General features: G+C 62.6%; 1 protein-coding gene across 6 annotated transcripts in view; it reads left to right on the top strand.

Annotated features, from left to right (window-relative positions):
• Window positions 1-17,247, top strand: part of LINGO1 (leucine rich repeat and Ig domain containing 1) — a 162,561-nt gene that overhangs the window by 59,529 nt on the left and 85,785 nt on the right. For 2 of the 6 annotated variants that reach the window (XR_016218429.1, XR_016218430.1), the window contains exons 3-4: window positions 13,037-13,073; window positions 13,184-13,268. The gene's annotated coding sequence lies outside the window, so the exon portion shown is untranslated. Of the gene's footprint in view, window positions 1-13,036; window positions 13,269-17,247 lie in introns of those variants that run through there. The other 4 variants (XR_016218428.1, XM_070054639.2, XM_070054643.2 and 1 more) reach the window with 4 other exon arrangements.

The following is a 17,247-nucleotide window of genomic DNA, read 5'->3' as shown; positions in this document are numbered from 1 at the left end:
TCGGAGGTCCTCTGGATTTCACGTCCCCTTGTGTCTGGGGCTCCCCTGGCTCCCCTGGCCTCTGCAGGTGATCATGGTCCCAGCAGTGAGAGCAGTTCGCCTTCCTGTGCAAACTCCCTTCCCTAAGGGAGACAGGCTTAGATTCCTCCCACCTTACAGACAGGCAAACTGAGGCCCGACAGGGAGAAGCAGCCTCTGCAGGGCTTAGTGTGGTGAAGGCAGAGCTCACCCCTGGGCTCGTGCCTGGCACAGGGCAGTTTTGGCTGACAAAGTGGTGCATTCATTCACTCAGCACCACGTCCTGGAAACATGGAGAGACGGGACGTGCTCGAGCCCTCACGGAGCTGAATCCCTGCAACCCCTCCATGTCCCCATCCTGCCCGCCCCCTGCACCCCAGCTCAGGGCTGCACTGGGCTGAAGCCGGGGGCCAAGAGCTCCATCCGGGTCTCGCACACGTACAGCAGAACCCAAGCCTTGGGCCATCTTCTGCGGCTTCCCCAGGTGCATTAGCAGGGAGCTGGATGGGAAGTGGAGCAGCCGGGACTTGAATCGCATCTCAGGCCGCAGCTTAGCTCGTTAAGCTGGGTCTTGCTGGTTGAGATCTTTCTAATTTACCAAGCCCTGGCACAGGGTGGATGCCCGGCGAACACTTGTTTAACAGGAATGAATGCTGTCGTCTGGATGAAATTACACCATGTATGTTAAGTACTTGGCACTCAACCAAATGCTTATTGAGTGATAAAACATCTTTGGGTGGAAGAAAGGGTTAGGGTTGGGTGTCCAGGGCTGGGCTGCGCATGTGGGAGCAGCAGCAGCAGTTGTCTGTGGCTCCATTCTGGCAGCACTGGGTGGAGGGACCAGAAGCAGGGCCAGGGAGGGGGGGGAGAGAGAGGGGCAGGGATGCAACTCCAGGCAGGATGCGGCAGCTGGGGGAGGCGTCTCAAAGCAGCCCTGACACCCACTCCGCGAGGAGCCGGGGACGGGAGCTCGTGCGTGTGTGCACGCGTGTAGGCGGGTGTGTGTGTGTGTGTGTAAAACAAATAACTGGAAAATGAATTTAATTATAAGGCACTTTTAATAGCTATTTATATTTAATCCTGCTAATTCCGTGTCTCATGTAGCCAAACTGTAATTCTATTCTTTGTACTCATTTGCTAGTGAGAGTGGGAGAGAGAGGGGAGAGGCAGGCGGCCTCATGGGAAGGCAGCTGGCGTCCCCCCGCCCTGGGGTTCGGCCCCTAGCCAGCTGCTGGCCCTGAGGGCAGTGAGGAAGGGGCTGCTGGTGAGGCTGTCCCAAGGGCGCCTGGGACCCTGGGCCCGGGTCTGTCTCCGGGGCACTTCATCTGTTTGTGTGCGTCAGTGCCTGGAGAGGGGGAAGGGAACTCCAGGCAGGCAGATCCAAGTCCAAGTTCATTGGTGAGCCTGGACCTTGGACTCGCTTTCCCTGTCTGTAAAGTGGGTGCGATAGAACCCTCCCCAGGCCTCACACGGTGCTTGTTTCTGCACCAACCTCCACGCTGGCCACCTGTCTGGGCTTCATTGTGCTGGGCGCCCCCAGCCAGCCCTCTGATTGGTGGAGAGGTGATTAACTAACCTGACAGCCAGGAAGTGGCCATGGGTTTGCCCCTTTTTCTTTGAGGCCCCCTTGGTGAGGGCTGGAGGTGAGGGGTGCGCGGTGGGAGGACCCCAGAGGTCTGGCCTGCAGCAGCTGGCAGGTCCTTGCAGCAGGCATAGGAATGAGAGGGTCAGGGGGCCACGCTGCTCGGCAGGGACCACAGGCCTGGCCCATGCTGTGCCCCGCATGCTAGTCTGGAGCAGCAGGTGGGGTTGCCCTCTGCCACAGGCCCTGCTCTGCCACGGTGACCGGAGTCTGGCGGCCCTGGCTGAGTCTCCCTGTGTTCTCCGGTCTGGGCCCGGAGGCCAGGCTGTGGGGGCCTCCAGGAAGAGCCCCAGCTGGGCAAAAGCAGGGAACGGGGTTGTGTGTGTGTGTGGATGTGGGGGTGCTGGGTGCTGCCTAGGGCCGGCGCTGGGCTTGCTTTGTGGCCGTTCTGCCTGTGGCCAGGCTGAAGGCAGGGGCCTCAGAGTAGCCCTGGGACAGGCAGGCGACGGTGGGCTCAGATCTCTCCCTAGGGGCCATGGGAGAAACTGGGCAGGGGCGGGCACCCGGCCCTGGAGCAGGGCTCTGGGAGGATAGGGCTCCCATGCTCCTCTGCTGCCTCTGTGCTGGACCCCTCCCTGCTGGTCCCATGGCCCCCCCGTGGCCTCCCACTGGGCCGGCTCTGCAGGAAGTGGAGTGGATCCCGGAGCCTGGACCAGGAGCCCCGCCGGCTGCAGGCTGGGCTTCCTCCGGGTGGCCCGCACAACCTAGCTGCTCCTCTCCCCATTTTACAGGTGGGGAAGCTGAGGCCCAGAAAGGTTCAGGGACAAGCCTGAGGGTTAGGGTCACCTTTGCTCACTGGTTAAGTTCTGGCGGCCGAGGGTCCTATCCTGCCCTAGGGAGCCCCCATCTGGAAGGAGAGAGCTTGGCTCTGGGCTCAGCCACCCCTGGGGTCAAATCCTGGCACTGCCGCTCCGTGTGGGTCACGTGGCCTTGACTGGCCTCTTGCTGCCGCTGTGTTGGTATCAGCCGCCTCTCCCTGCTGCCGCGTGGAGGTGAGGCATGACCGAGGGACGCATCTCTCCGTGATGGCTTTGTTTTAGTGAGAGACTTTAATGTCTCAGAACCCCGCTGGGTCATGTTTCCCTTTCATTTCTGGCACGGCGACAGCGTGCGGAGGAGCTGGGGTTGGTGGGGGTCCTGCCTGGCCCCTCGTCGCTCCTGGGCCTGTGTGGCCCCGTTTGCTGGCCCCCGCCTCCACCCCAACAAGGCTTACACGGTGGCCGCCTTCATGGGTGGCTCAGCATCCCGGTCACGTGATCGGGGGTTTGCACCCAGCATGTGGCTCATCAGCTTCCCAGATGCCGGCTGGGAAAAGCGGGTGTTGGGACACAGGTGGGGCCAGTGTGACCTCTGCCCCCTTGGGCAGCGAGGGTGTGCGGGGAAGTGACAGCTTTGGGGGGCCCTGGAGGTCTGTTGTTCTTATCTCCCGAGCACCTGCCTGCACCTGTGCTCCGGGTGGTGGCTCGTCCTCAGCCCCACAGGGGTGCTCCCAAGCCTGCTGTCCTCTGTGGCTTGGCCATGTGGTCAGGGTACCAGGGAAGAGAGGTGGCCCCATGCTAGGCTGGGCAGGGTCAGAGGCACGGAGGGTTCTCGGTCGGTGCGTGGGAGGGGGGAGCCTCAGCAGACAGAACAAAAGGCAGGGAGGGTTTGGGGTGGTCCTGGGGCCAGTGACCTGGGATCTAGCCCAGCTTCTATGTTGACGGTAAGTCCCTGCTGGCTCTGTGCCTCAGTTTCCCTGTCTGTACCATGGAGGTTTGGGGCTGGCCCAGCTCCTCTACGGAGCCCTCCAGCATCCTCTGTGCCCGATTCTAAGGAGGCTCAGGGGAGGGGCTGAGCCCGGGGGTGGGGGCGGGGCGGTCCCGGTGGCCCTCGGAGGTGGAGGGGGACGGGGCAGGTGCGTGAGCTGTGTGTGCTGTGGCTGGCTGGCTCGTTAAGCATCTTCAAGATGGATACACCCCCCAGTTCACCCGGCTCCTGAGCCTCGGGATTTATTTCTCGCTGAAGGTGCCATCCATCATGCTGTGTTGCTGCCAGCGGGCGCCGCGGGCTCCTGCCCGAGCCTCGTTATCCTGCAATCCCTGCTCCCCGCCTCTGACTGCCCTGCAGGCCTGCACTAGGCCCCCAGCCAGACCACAGCTCCAGAGTGTTCTCAGGGATGCTGGGGCAATCGGGGCTGGCTTCCCAGGGGAGGTGGCAGTACTGGCTTTGGATCTCAAAGGAGAGCCGGGCAGGAACCGGACAAGTTGCACCAGGAGTAGGCGCTTTGCATGTTGGGGTTGTAGGGACCAGGTGCCCACTGGAGGCACCTTTCACTTCCGCCTGGGCTACTACTTCCTGGCAGAGCCCAATGTTTGCTGAACGACTGATCCGGTCCCTAGTCCTAGTCTCAGGTTCTTTCAGGCTCGGGTGCTCTGCACGCTTGCCAGGGTCTGGAGCCACCAGGCACCCCTAGACCTGCCTCCATTCCCACCGCTCCCCCACATCCACCCCTGCTGGCGGCTGCGGCCTTTGGCAGATTCGGCTTCCTCCAGCTCAGGGGCCTCGGACAAGCCCTGCGGCCTTTTTGAGCCTCGGTTTCCCCTTTGGTGAAGCAGCGGTGGTCCATCCTGGCTCCGGGGGTCGTGAGGCACAGCTGAGCGATTGTGTTGGAGGTGCTGGGCCCAGGGCAGTGCTGCCAGCAGGGTCGCCATGTATGTGGGTCTGCCATGCACCCCTTCCCCCAACACACACCCACCCCCTGGACCGCGGGCCCACAAGTCCCTCTGTAGGGAGCAGACCCAACAGGGTCTCCGGTCAGCCGGGGGCAGAGACGGATGGGGTAGTGGGGGAACACAGGGAAGGGTGCCCAGGCTCTCTGTGTCTCTTCTTCCCCGTGGGGCCGCGGCTAAGGGGGGAAGCCCTGGAGCGGGCCGTGCTGCACCTGTCTGCCCTGTGCACATGACTTTGGGCAAGGCAGGAAACCACTCTGTGTCTCCGTTCCCTCACAGTGCTGTGGTGCTGGACGCAGGGTTTACACGTGAACTTGGGATATGCTGTCTGCCTGGTGACTGCGCTGTGGCTGTGAGAGGCTGAGGGTCTTGCCTGGAGACACACAGCAGCTTGGGCTGAGGTCCGGGGTGTAGCGGGTGCTGCTTTAATTCCAAAGCGAATGCTCCCTTTCTTCTTCTCTAGGGGGGCCCGGTTTCTGCCAGGCACCTCATGTCCAGCCAGTGTGGAGGGGACTTCCCCTGGCCCAGGCTCCACCCACGGCGAGGACAGGACCTTGCCAGCCCCACTCCCCTCTGTACCTGCCGAGCACCTGCTGAGGGCCTGGTGCGGAGCAGGTGCTCAAGGAATCCCTGCTGGCTGGCTGGATCGGCGAGGGTGGGAGGCTGCCCAGGTGTTCCCAGTGCTGGCTGCGTGGGCCCCTCAGACCCCCGGCCTCCGTGTGTGCCGGGAGGATGCCGCCCCGTCCCACTCTGGCCCTGGCGATGCCCGCCCAGCTGCCTGCCCCGGGTTCCTCTCCGCAGTGGGCGGTTGGGGGACGTTTTGTTCCACTCTGTCGCTCACCCCGGTTCCAGCACAGTTTCAGCCTCCTGGCTGCCGCCCTCCGTCCCCCACGTGCTCATAAAGATGAGAGTGACTCCCTGGCCTCGGCCTCCACGCGCTGCTCTGCTTCTGTGTGGAGCAGTGACTCCACCGTCCATGGCTCTGCCGGCGACAGGGAAGCACAGGCGGGGGTAGCTCCTGCCGCAGAAGAGCTGGGGAGGGGGCAGGGTGCAGGCCACGTGCCCTCCCGGGTCCCTGCCCCTCCTGGCTCTCGCTTCTGCCAGGATGGGGGATGGGGCTCGTGTTCCTCTTTTAAGGAGCTCCTGCTGGCCCTGCAGACCTTGGTCCCCCTTGGCTGGCCCCTGGGGAATGAACGCTGGGAGTCTATGGGGGGGGTCAGAGGAAGGTGTGCTAGAGGGGGCGGTGAATGGGGGGCAGCAGAGGGAGGGGCTTCCCACGTCTCTCCAGTAAGCTCCCTCCCTGCTCGCTCTACCACCCCCACCCTCCCCCTGGCACCCAGGTTAGTCTCCTGCAGGAGAGGTGGGTCCAGGGTGGGCATCCTGCCCAGGCACCGTGGAGGCTGGGGACCTGTCCTCCCACTGCTCCAAGCTTTCTTACAAGCATCATGGGGGCCCTGGAATGGAGCTGAGGGTGAGGGCAGATGCCCCCAGCTGTGGGACGCCAAGCTCAGCCACGAAACTTTCCCCTTCTGGCTCTTGCCTTCTCGTTGCCGCATCGGGGCCCCTCCTTGGGTCTCTGGGTTTGCCCAGATTCAGGTTCGAATCCCGCCTACACCAGGTGCTAGCTGCATGGTGTCCTTGGCAAGTCGCCCCCACGCAGGCCCTAGTGGCTGAACAGGAGGGTGTTGATGCCCACCTCCGATAACCCAGGTACCCAGGGCGCTCTGCGCCGGGGCCACTGCACGGGGCCCAGATGGGAGAATGTGGGCAGAGGGATGGGGACAGGCGGGGCAGCTCTGGCCAGAGGTACAGCCAGCCGGGGCCTCTCGTTTGGCTACACACACACTGCAGGCATGGGGTCTCCGCCTCGTGGGTCAGCATCACCTCCCCTGGCCACCTCCTCTCTTACCAGTAGCACTGAGGATTCCATTTCTCAGCTTGGGCCCACCATGGAGCCCCTGGCACGGGGAGACCCAGCCCCCCGGATGGCCCAAACCCTCTCCGCCCCTCCCCCTCCCAGGCTGTCTCCCCTCCACTGAACCCCGACTTCCTGTGTGCCCATCTCCATGATCCAGGCCAGGCTGCCCTAGGAGCTCCCCACCCCGCGCCGGCTGCACCTGAGCCCTGCAGAGCCCGCGGCCCCCAGGGCTACATGGGAAACTGAGGCCGGAAGCTGCTTGCCTGGGAACCACGAGGTCAGGCCATTAGTGGGCCTCTGGCAGAGCGGCTGGCCGCCTGCATCTGGCGGGGAGCGGCCCTTCCAAGGCTGTGTTTGTGGCTGAAGTTCCCAGAGAGCAGTCGGGGGCTGCCAGAGGTGGGCCCTTAGCCCCTCTGTGACCTGGCTTCTGAGGCCCCCAGGCAGAGCCCGGGTCGCGTTCTGGGGCTCCCCGCCGCCTCTCAGGACGATGCAGTGTCAGGCTGGGGCGGGGTGGGGGTCAGATCCCTAACTGCGCAGACCCGGGGGCTGCCCTGTGGTCCCAGGAGCTCAGTGCGGCAGAGACGGAAGCCTCGAGGGAGGCCCCCGGCGGGCTTTGCCCAGGGCGTCCCCACTGGTACCCCCTGTAGCCCAGTGAGCATCCCCCTGGAAAGCACCCCCCCGCGTCGCCCGCCTCCCTGCCTGGGTTTGGGCTCCTCTTGCAGGCTCTGGCTCCCTCCCTCGGCCTGTGGTGTGGGAGCCGCCCGGCTGGCCCCGGGGTACGAGTGGACGGTGACTGTGAGGGCAGGAGGGGGCGCTGCCCCCTTTGGACAGCCCATGCCTGCCACTGTCCCCAGCTCCGCAGCCTTGTGGAAGCAGCCGCCTTCTCTCGTTTGTTTTCTTAAACATTTATTTATTTATTTGAAAGACAGAGTTACAGAGAGATCGTCCATCTGCTGGTTCATCCCTAAAAGGCCACAATGGCCGGGACTCCATGTGGGTGCAGGGGCCCAAGCGCTTGGGCCATCTTCCGCTGCTTTCCCAGGCACATTAGCAGGGAGTTGGATGGGAAGTGGGGCAGCCAGGACTTGACCCGATGCTCATATGGGATGCCAGTGTCTCAGGTGTGTCTTCCCCCGCTGCACCCCCATGCCAGCCCCAGCAGCTGCTGCTGCCTCTGGGGCTCAGTCTCCCTCTCCAACTTCTTGGGTGGTCTTTGGTGCCCACTTTCTTGGGCCTTTCCTGGGCCCCCTCCCTGCTGCCCTGGCTCCCCACACTGTTGTGTGGCCCTCACTGCTCAGCTCCTGTCCACTGCCGTGGCCCTGTGTGTGCCCAGCTCCTGTCCACTGCCGTGGCCCTGTGTGTGCCCAGCTCCTGTCCACTGCCATGGCCATGTGTGTGCCCAGCTCCTGTCCACTGCCGTGGCCCTGTGTGTGCCCAGCTCCTGTCCACTGCCGTGGCCCTGTGTGTGCCCAGCTCCTGTCCACTGCCGTGGCCCTGTGTGTGCCCAGCTCCTGTCCACTGCCGTGGCCCTGTGTGTGCCCAGCTCCTGTCCACTGCCATGGCCCTCTGTGTGTGCCCAGCTCCTGTCCACTGCCGTGGCCCTCTGCTCGGCTCATGTGCACCACCGTGGCCCTGTGTGTGCACAGCTCCTGTCCACTGCCATGGAGCTGTGTGTGCTAAGCTCCTGTCCACTGCCGTGGCCCTGTGTGTGCTCAGCTCCTGTCCACTGCCATGGCCATGTGTGTGCCCAGCTCCTATCCACTGCCGTGGCCCTCTGTGTGTGCCCAGCTCCTGTCCACTGCCGTGGCCCTCTGTGTGTGCTCAGCTCCTGTCCACTGCTGTGGCCCTCTGTGTGTGCTCAGCTCCTGTCCACTGCCGTGGCCCTCTGTGTGTGCTCAGCTCCTGTCCACTGCCGTGGCCCTGTGTGTGCCCAGCTCCTGTTCACTGCCATGGCCCTCTGTGTGTGCCCAGCTCCTGTCCACTGCCGTGGCCCTCTGTGCCCAGCTCCTGTCCACTGCCGTGGCCCTCTGTGTGTGCTCAGCTCCTGTCCACTGCCGTGGCCCTGTGTGTGCCCAGCTCCTGTCCACTGCCGTGGCCCTCTGTGTGTGCACAGCTCCTGTCCACTGCCGTGGCCCTCTGTGTGTGCCCAGCTCCTGTCCACTGCCGTGGCCCTCTGTGCCCAGCTCCTGTCCACTGCCGTGGCCCTGTGTGTGCTCAGCTCCTGTCCACTGCCGTGGCCCTCTGCTCGGCTCATGTGCACCGCCGTGGCCTCTGTGTGTGCTAGGCCTCTCTTTAAAGAGCTGTTTGTGGGAACAAAAGCCGTGGCTGGCACGCCCCAGGGGGCAGCCGGCCTCACTGCTTCCTTTCGGAAATGCTTTGAGGACAGGCGGACAGAGCCGACTTGTTACCCCCAGGCTGGCTGGTGACTCTGGGGGGTGGGGGCAGCCACAGAAGAGGGGGCTGTGGGGGCAGGGAGGTCGGGAGGCCCAGCCCTGACCTCATCGAAATTATTTTTAAAATCTGCCAGGGAAAGTGGCTATTTTTAACCTTTCTTCCATCAAGACATCCCAAGGGGGAAGGCAGGGGCTGGGGGAGGCAGGTGCAGCGCTGGGGGAGGGGTGTGAGGGCAGGGCAGGGGGGCTTCCCTGGGAGGGCGAGAGCCCGAGAGCCCTGAGGTTGGCTTTTTTTTTTTTTTTGTCCCCAGCCCTTTTAAATTTTTTAGAGGCTCCAGGCAGCAAGAGGGACGGCGGAGTTCATTATATCGAGTTATCTCCTCCGTTGCAGGCGAAGATCAATCTTCTGAGCGGGGAGGGAAGAGAAAGCAGCCGGGAGGCGGAGGGGAAAAGCTCCCTGGACCCGTTTCCGCTGCCTAACGTGGTTACCGGCCGGCCGGCAGCTGCGCCAGCTGCTGGCAGCCACGCAGGCCTCCTGCCAGCCTCGCTCTGCCGCCGCCGCCTGCCCCCAGCTCCTCTGGCCCCGGGCCGGGCTGCTGGTGCTGGTGCTGGTGAGGCAGCCCCAGGTCCCCTTGGTTTCTGGGGGCCCCACCCCTGCTCAGAGCACCCTGCCCTCTGGGGGTGCCCTCGGCCCCTTCCCACTTCACACCCAGGCAGCTTGTGCACTGCTCGTTGGATCAGTCAGCAAAGAGTCACTTAGCACCTACTGTGTGCCAAGTATGGAGGGAGTGTAGGGGTGAACGGGGCAGGGGGGACAGACGCGCGCCCTCCCCCTGCCCAGCCCCTGCCTCCTCCTCTGGGGTTGACCTGGTGATGAGACAGGCAGGAAGCAAGGATTGGGGGGAGGGACATTGTGAGGGTTGGGAGGGGCTTGGGGCACATGGAGGGGTCAGGGCAGGTGAGGGGGTTCCATCTGGATGAGGGTAAGAAAGTCCAGAGCAAACAGGAGACCCCGGGACACCTATGGGGGAGGCGACCGTGGCAGGAGGTGAGAGTGGGAGGTGAGCAGGCCCTGCAGGCTTTGAGGAGAGCGTGGCGTTGATTCTATGCCTGGAAGCCCCTTGCTGATGGCAGGGGAGTGACAGGACCCGCAGGTCCCACCCTCTCAACAGCCGTGACAGCTGGGGCCCGAGTGAGGCCGGAGGCAGAGGCAGAGCAGTGGGGCAGGCAGTTGGCCTGGGCGGGTTGGCTTGCCGACGGCTTGCCTGTGGCATGAGGGACCGGGGTGGCGAGGCTGAAGGAGGCATATGTGGGGGACCAGAGTGAGCATTTGGTTTGGGGTGGCTTTGGCGGGTGGCACGCAGGCCTCGGGGTGGATGTGGGAGCTGGTGCCCCACAGGGGCTGGGGCTGGCGAGAGGGATCCAGGCTGGGACGCAGTGGCCAGGAGTGTGTGGACAGGAGAGGAGCCTCGGCTAAGAGGGCTGGGTCCTGGGAGCCCTGAGAAACAGCCCCTACCCTCCCCCCCACGGAGGAAGCAGTCAGCAGTGGCTGCTGCTGCCCAGATGGGGCCAGGGATGACCACAGTGGGTGGCACAACCCGGGCAGGTTGGTGGCAACAGTGTTGGGGGGGTGAAGGCAGAAGCCCCCTGAAGAGGGAGTGAGGGAGCTGAGGGTGTGGGGACTCCCACACACAGGCGGCTTTATTATTATTTATTTATTTATTTGAAAGCCAGAATCCTCCAGCAGGAGGGGGAGGTTCTTCATCTGCTGGCTGGTTCAGTCCCCAGATGGCCACAATGGTGGGGCCAGACCGAAGCCAGGAACTTCCTCCGGGTCCCCCATGTGAGTGTGGGGGCCCAAGCACTTGGGCCACCTTCTGCTGCCTTCCCAGGTGCAGCAGCAGGGAGCTGGATCGGAACCGGCACCCATGTGGGATACCAGCATTGCAGGCAGAGGCTTAACCTGCTACTCCACAGCGCCGGCCCCAGCACAGGTAGCTCTTGAAGGGGAGCGGAGGGGTGGGCATTTGGTGGAGGCGCTAGGATGCCAGTTAAGACACTCGCGTCCCTTGTGGGAGCACCTGGGTTCCATACCCAGCTCCTGATTCCAGCTGCCTGCCAGTGCAGACCCGCGGGAAGCAGCGGTGATGGCTCAAGTAGGTGGGTCCTGGTTCCGCCTTCCACGTGCGAGACCTGGATGGAGCTCACAGCCTGCGGTGTTTGAGGAGAGAACCCACATAGTGGAGCACTCTTTCTCATTCTTTCTGGCGATCTCTCTCTCTCTCTCTCTCTCTCTCTCTCTCTCTCTCTCTCTCTCTCTTTCTCTCTCTTTCTTTCTCCCTCTCCCTCTCCCTCTCTCTCCCTCTTTCAACTGAAGGGCAGTTGGTACAGAAAAATGGAGGAGCAGGCACAGTCAAAGGATCTCCCTCCCCTGCCTCCTCCTGCGCAGGTGCACGGAGTTCCCGCCCTCTCCTCCCGAGCAGGTGCGGGGAGCTCTGGTGCTCTGGCACTGGGTGAGCAGGTGAACCTTTTAGTGCCCGAGTTTCTTGTTTTGCAAAACAGAGATGAGGACCCAAGTGGTGCATAATAGATGCTCAGTAGATGCACTGGGCGGAGCTCACGTGGGGAAGTCCACGGGACAGATTGGCAGCAGGTATCAAAATTGAAGATGTACAGGGGCAGGCATTTGGCACAGCACTTAAGACACTGCTTGGGACTCCCACATCCCATATCCCAGGGCCTGGGTCAGGTCCTGGCTCCGCTCCTGACTCCAGCTTCCGGCCTGTGTGGATTCTGGGAGGCAGCAGCGATGGCCGCCACCCACGCGGGAGACCTGCGCGGAGGTCTGGGCTCCTGGCTTTGGCCTGGCCCAGCCCCAGCCGCTGCAGCCACTGGGGGGTGCTTGGACTCTCTCTGTCTTTCCACCTTCCAAATAAATAAAATAATAAATGAGTGACATTTTTGAAACACATGGTTCGACCTAACCTTTGGGTAGAGAAATACTTGCACACGCGCTCACCAAGGCAGGGTGCTTTTTTCCGGCAACGTTTGAAATAAAAACGTGGAACTCCACAGCGCTCGTCCTCGGGGTCCGCGAGAGAGGAGAGGTTCACCCCCAAGGGGAGCGCCTGGTGTAGCCTTGTGGAGGCACAGGGTCTCTGCTCAGGGCTCAGCCTTGCGCAGAGCCCTCCTGGGCAGCTTGCTCCGATTCCACTCGCCACACAGCCAGGCTCAGGGCAGCGTCGTGCTCGGGCGGCTGTGCAGGTGGGGGGGGGGGAAGTGGCTGGGGCGCTCAGCCTGGCGACTGGCACAGAGCAGGTACTCACCAAGGGCCAGTGATCCGGCTGCCGGCGCGCCTGGGAGGTCTCGGATGCTCCTGCTCGGCTGGGAGTGCAGCCACGCCCCAGCGCTGAGCCTGTGTGTGTGTGTGTGTGTGTGTGTACCTCCCGCACGGCGGCACCGTGTGCGCTTTCACTGCCAGTTCCCCCCAAAGGGCCGGCGGCCAGTCGCTCTGGAATGAGGTTGTGATGTATCTGCAGGCTGCCTTTTCTGGGACTCTTAGAATGTAGTCATGTGTGGCTTTTGTGATGAGACTGTAACATGTAAAAACGGTCATTAGGTCTCCACCTCCACCATGAAGCCTTCCCTGACGGCACCAGCCCATGGCCCCGCCCTGTCAGATCTCCTTAGCGTGTGGAGCTCATGTTTCCTGCTAAGGTTGCTGTGTGTTGGCTGTGTGGGGATACGCATGTGCACGTGTGTGTGTGTAGGCATGCGTGCACATGCAGTGTGGGCCTCCCAGCCAGCCTGTGTGCTCCTTAGGGTGTGAGCTCGGAGCTCTGCAGGCTGGACACATCCTCAAAACGTGATGCCCACGGCGACAGCATCCTCACCCCGGGAGCTTGTTGGAAATGCAGATTCCCAGGCCCCACTGGTCAGCAACCTGGGGGAGGGGCCCACAGGCTGTTCATGCAAGCCCCGGCCCGCCCACCTCCTGCTGGGCAGGTCAGTGAGGCTGGGCCCGGGTTCCTGGGTGAGCCAGGCGCAGGGGAAGGTGCCAGGCAGAGGTGGAACAGAGGGCCAGGGAGCCATTCTCCTCGGGCCCTACAAGGGGAGATTTAGGGTTCCACCCTGCATGTCCAGGGTCAGAGAAGGGGCAGGCGTGGTTTGCACAGCCCCTCCCCAGGCAGCTGTAGCCCCAGCACAGTTCTGGGTCTAGATCCCCTCCTGCTCCATCTGCCCCACGCCCCTGGGGAGCCCAGGCTGGGCGACCCCTAGGGGTGGTTGATGCCAGGCGGGGAGGGTGGGCCTAGGGCTGTCCATCTTCTCACGAGCCCTCCCTGCCATCTCTCTGCAGGTGCCCCGTGAGGAACCCCAAGCCCTGCCTGTGAGAGGTGAGCAGTGGTGACCTGTACCGGTGGCTGCGGCGGGGCTGAGGGGCTGTGCCGGCAGCGCCCAGGCTTCCTCTGCACGGCCTCTGACTGCCACCCTTTCTGTCCCCGAGCCGGAGCCCACACCGTGCGCCAGCCCACCTTGTGCCAGCCTTGTGTCTGCAGGGGGCGCTGTTGAGTCGCTGGGAGTGGAACCAGGTGAGGTGTGGGGAGGAGGGTGGCTCCCTGGTGTGCTGGGGTCCCAGAGGCCCCCATCAAGGAGGCAGCAGAGCCGTGGGCCTCTCCGTGAGGCAGGCCCGCCTGTGGCTCAGGCCAGGGTAGCAGTCCAAGCTGGGGTGCTGGGGCTGGTGGGGGCCTGGCCCTGTGTGGGACTCCATCCCTGTACCTGGGGAGGCAAAGCAGAACTGCTGTCTATCAGCCCCTCCCCACGGTCCTGGAGTCCCCCACTGACTTCGTCCCAGGAGGCTTTGCTCCGTGGCCAATTCCTGGGAGGGCTCTGTTTTAAGTTGGCACACCTGCTGAGTCAGCATGCCCCCCCCCCCAGCCACACCTGCTGAGTCAGCTTGGCCCTGCACAGCAGCGGCGGAGGGGGGCAGGAGAACTTGAGGGGCAAGGTCCCCGCCCTCCACTGAAGCTGGCCCAGCAGGGCACAGGGCAGGGGTAGTGAGACCCTGGGGTCGGACTTGTGCTTTCTCCCCTGTCTGTGACCCTCTCCCCGATTCGTCCTCACAGTGCCTCCCCTGGGTGTTGTGCTTGGTGGAAGCCAGGTGCGGAGAGCCTGGTCCACAGCTGAGGCTCAGTAGCTGTGAGAATGCACATCCCGTGTTTTGTAGCGCAGCCTTGGCGGAGAGCACAGCCCCGTCTGCCTGGACGTCCCGCAGGGGCTGGTGTGGTCATGCTGCCTGTGGGGGTGCAGTCCAGGCAGACTGTCTAGAGGAGGGTGTTGCTTGTTATTACTTTGCTGTGGTTGGCCACCTCTTTTTAAATACTTTTTCACACTGTAATTAGCTCATTAATCTTAGCAGTAACAGCCCGTGAGAGGGAGCAGTTTGTTCCCTTCTCAGGTGGGAAGCCAGGCTGGCAGATGGATGCCACGTCCCAGGGTCTACCCATCACTCCCCACCACCTGCTCACTGACCCCGCCCCCACCCCAGTGCGGGACTCCGAGGGGAGGGACATGGCTGGAAGCCACGCCCTAGGCCACCAGGCCGTCTGCCAGCGTGAGGGGTGAGAGCTGGGACGCCTGTGTGGTCCAGGAGGGCTGTTCAGGCCCAGTCTCTTGGGGTCCCTCCCTGGGGCGTGTCTGTCACCCACTTCCTCTCCTCTGCCCTTGGGCAGTGACAGTTGAATCATGCCATCCCTGGGGTGGCCTAGAACTTGCTCCAGGCCCTTGTCCCAGCCTGGGATGGGGAGGGGGGAGTGGGGCGGCCCCTGCACGCTGGGAGGCTGGGAGCAGGTAGAGGCCGGCAAGCGACTCCAGGGAACCCAGAGGTACCGGATTCAGAGGCAGGGATGCTGGTCTGGGCAGAGAAGAGAAGGGGCAGGTTCAGATCCCCGCAGCTGACTGTGGCTGGTGGGAGGGGAAGTCATTCGGCACAGCCGGACACACCTCCAGTCTGGTCGGTGATTTGACTTGTGCAGTGGCCCCCTGCGATATTGGAATAGAGAAATCCTGTGCTCTGGATGTGAGCTGAGCACAGTATTGGGGCCTGGAATACCCGGAAAAAGGCACTATACAAATTTGTGAACCTGGGGGCGGGAGGAGGGGTAGTTTGCAAATCAGAGTCAAAGGGAGTGCTATACAAATCAGGGAGTATGGGAGGGAGGTGCTATGCAAATCTGGGAGCCTAGGGGGTGGGTCTATGCAAATAAAGGAGCATGAGCGGGAGGTGCTATGCAAATAGGAGTCAAAGGAAGTGCTATGCAAATCTAGGAGCGTGGGAAAGGAGTGCTGTGCAAATCTGGGAGTCAACGGAAGTGCTATGCAAATCTGGGAGTGTGGGAAGGAGGTGCTATGCAAATTGGGGAGCCCGGGAGGGAAGTGCTATGCAAATCTGGGAGTGTGGGAAGGAGGTGCTATGCAAATCAGAGATTCCCCCTAGGAGGGAGGTGCTATGCAAATCTGGGAGCCTAGGAGGAAGATGCTATGCAAATCTAGGAGTGGGGGAAGGAGGTGCTATGCAAATTGGAGCCCAGGAGGGGGGTACTATGCAAATCTGGGAGCCTGGGATGAAAGTTCTATGCAAATCTGGGAACATGAGAAGGAGGTATTATGCAAATCTGAGAACCTGGGAGGGAGGTGCTATGTAAATCTGGGAGTCTGAGAGGGAGGTGCATGCAGGTCTGGGAGCCTGGCCTGCCTGTAGTCAGTGCTGACGCTGGGGTAGCCCCTCCTTGGCCGGATGCTCTGCCTCCGTGAAGCCACACATGGGCACAGGGACTGGACACCCAGCTGACGGGACCAGTCCCATCTCTCTCCCTCTCTCTCTGCCTTTAAAATCTTTAAAATTGGTAAAACCGTAAGATTTGTGAAATCCATGGATAGTCCAAGGGGGCCTGGGTCCACCCAGCCCAGCTCAGGAGGCCTGGGGAAGGGGCCTGCTGGGCAGCCGCTGCCACCCCATCCTCGCTGCCGCACTTTCCTGGCCCAGCACTGCACGTGGCCTGCGTCGCTGACCCACGCCGGAGCCCCCCTGCTTTCTAAGTCTGGGAATGACCGATGGGGGTTGAAGGCCTGAAGTTCGGCTTCCAAAGACCACAGTGTGTCTGCTGCAGACATTGCTCAGTTTCCGCTTCACTTAGCTCCAGTGCCCGTGCCCCTCGCCCACCTGACCTCTGGCCCCGAGCACTTCTGAGGTGCTGGGGGGCACTTAGCACTCACCCCAGCGGAGCCCCTCTGCCTGGGCTCATGCTGTGGGCTCCACTGTGAACTATGCAGCCTGGGGCAGATCCCCAGCTTCATCTGTCCAATGGGTGTGCAGCTGCTTCCTCGTGGGACTGTAGGAAGACTGGCTGAGATGATGCCGCGCGAGTCTTCCGACCCCACCTGGCACGTGGCAGGGGCTCCGCAGGGGGCTGTTCCCAGGGTTGGGGCCTCCCACGCTCACCCCATCCTCCCGGCAGACAGAGGCTCCACCCACGAGAGGGGCTGGTGGTGGAGGTGGAGTGGGAGTGGTAATGGGTTCTGCCTGTGGGTTTCCGTGTTCCCCAGACAGGCCTTCCCCTGCCCTGTCCTCGGTGTCTCCGTCTCCGGAGGCCACTGGCCCTTCTCATAAGGAGCCCCTGTGTGGGGAGTCAGGGCAGCCGGGGAAACAGGCTCCGCCCCTCCCTGCCAAGCTCATGGCCGAATTCCCCGCCCTGGACTCCATCCCTCTCTGGCCCTCTCTGGCTGAACAAAGGTTCAGCACAGCCTGTTTGCAAGAGGTCTTCAGAAAGTTCTCGGGAAAGACCGATTGTGAAAAAAGCTCTCCGTGGATTTCTCAACTGGTATGGCTTTTGCCAAATAAATTCAGCTTTTTAAAATTTTATTTTAAAGGCAGAGGGAGAGAGAGAAAAAACAGCTGGCTCACTCCCCAAATGCCTGCAACACTTGGAACTGAGCTAGGACCAAAGCTGGGAGCCAGGAACTCAGTCCAGGGCTCCCACGTGGGTGGCAGGGACCCAAGTACTTGAGCCGTCACTGCTGCCTCCCAGGGTGCGCACCAGCAGGATGCTGGGATTGGGAGCAGAACTGGGATTTGAACTCCGGCTCTCCAGTGTGGGGTGTGGACTTCCTAACCCCTGCATCCCATGCCCGCTCCCTTTTAATTCTGTCTGCAAACTTTGGAAGACTCTTCATAGGCCTGCCAAGTTCCCGAGCCATCACCACTGACCCCCAGAGACCACATTAGCAGGAGGCTGGAGGCGGGCACAGGCGCTCCAATCGGGGAGTGGCAGGGCAGCCCCTGTGGGTGTTGGGGGAATGGACCGACCCCTGGCTGTGAGGCTGAGCCCGGCCCAGTGGGGACTTGTGGCCCAGGGAGGCAGAAGGGACTCTGGGTACCTCCTGCCCGGAGCAGGTGTGGCTCACCTGTCAGTGATGGCTGGCCGCCCACCCTCCAGCACTTCCTGTGTCTCAGGGGCTCTCACAGTCACCCTGGAAGTGGGTGCTGCCCTTATCTCCTCCCCTTCACCAAGA

This window comes from Oryctolagus cuniculus, chromosome 12 (assembly GCF_051225735.1).
Source record: "Oryctolagus cuniculus isolate XC-2025 breed Fujian yellow rabbit chromosome 12, ASM5122573v1, whole genome shotgun sequence".
Classification (NCBI taxonomy): Eukaryota; Metazoa; Chordata; class Mammalia; order Lagomorpha; family Leporidae; genus Oryctolagus; species Oryctolagus cuniculus.
Note: the sequence above shows the minus strand (reverse complement) of the source record. Positions and strands in the feature narration are given on the sequence as shown.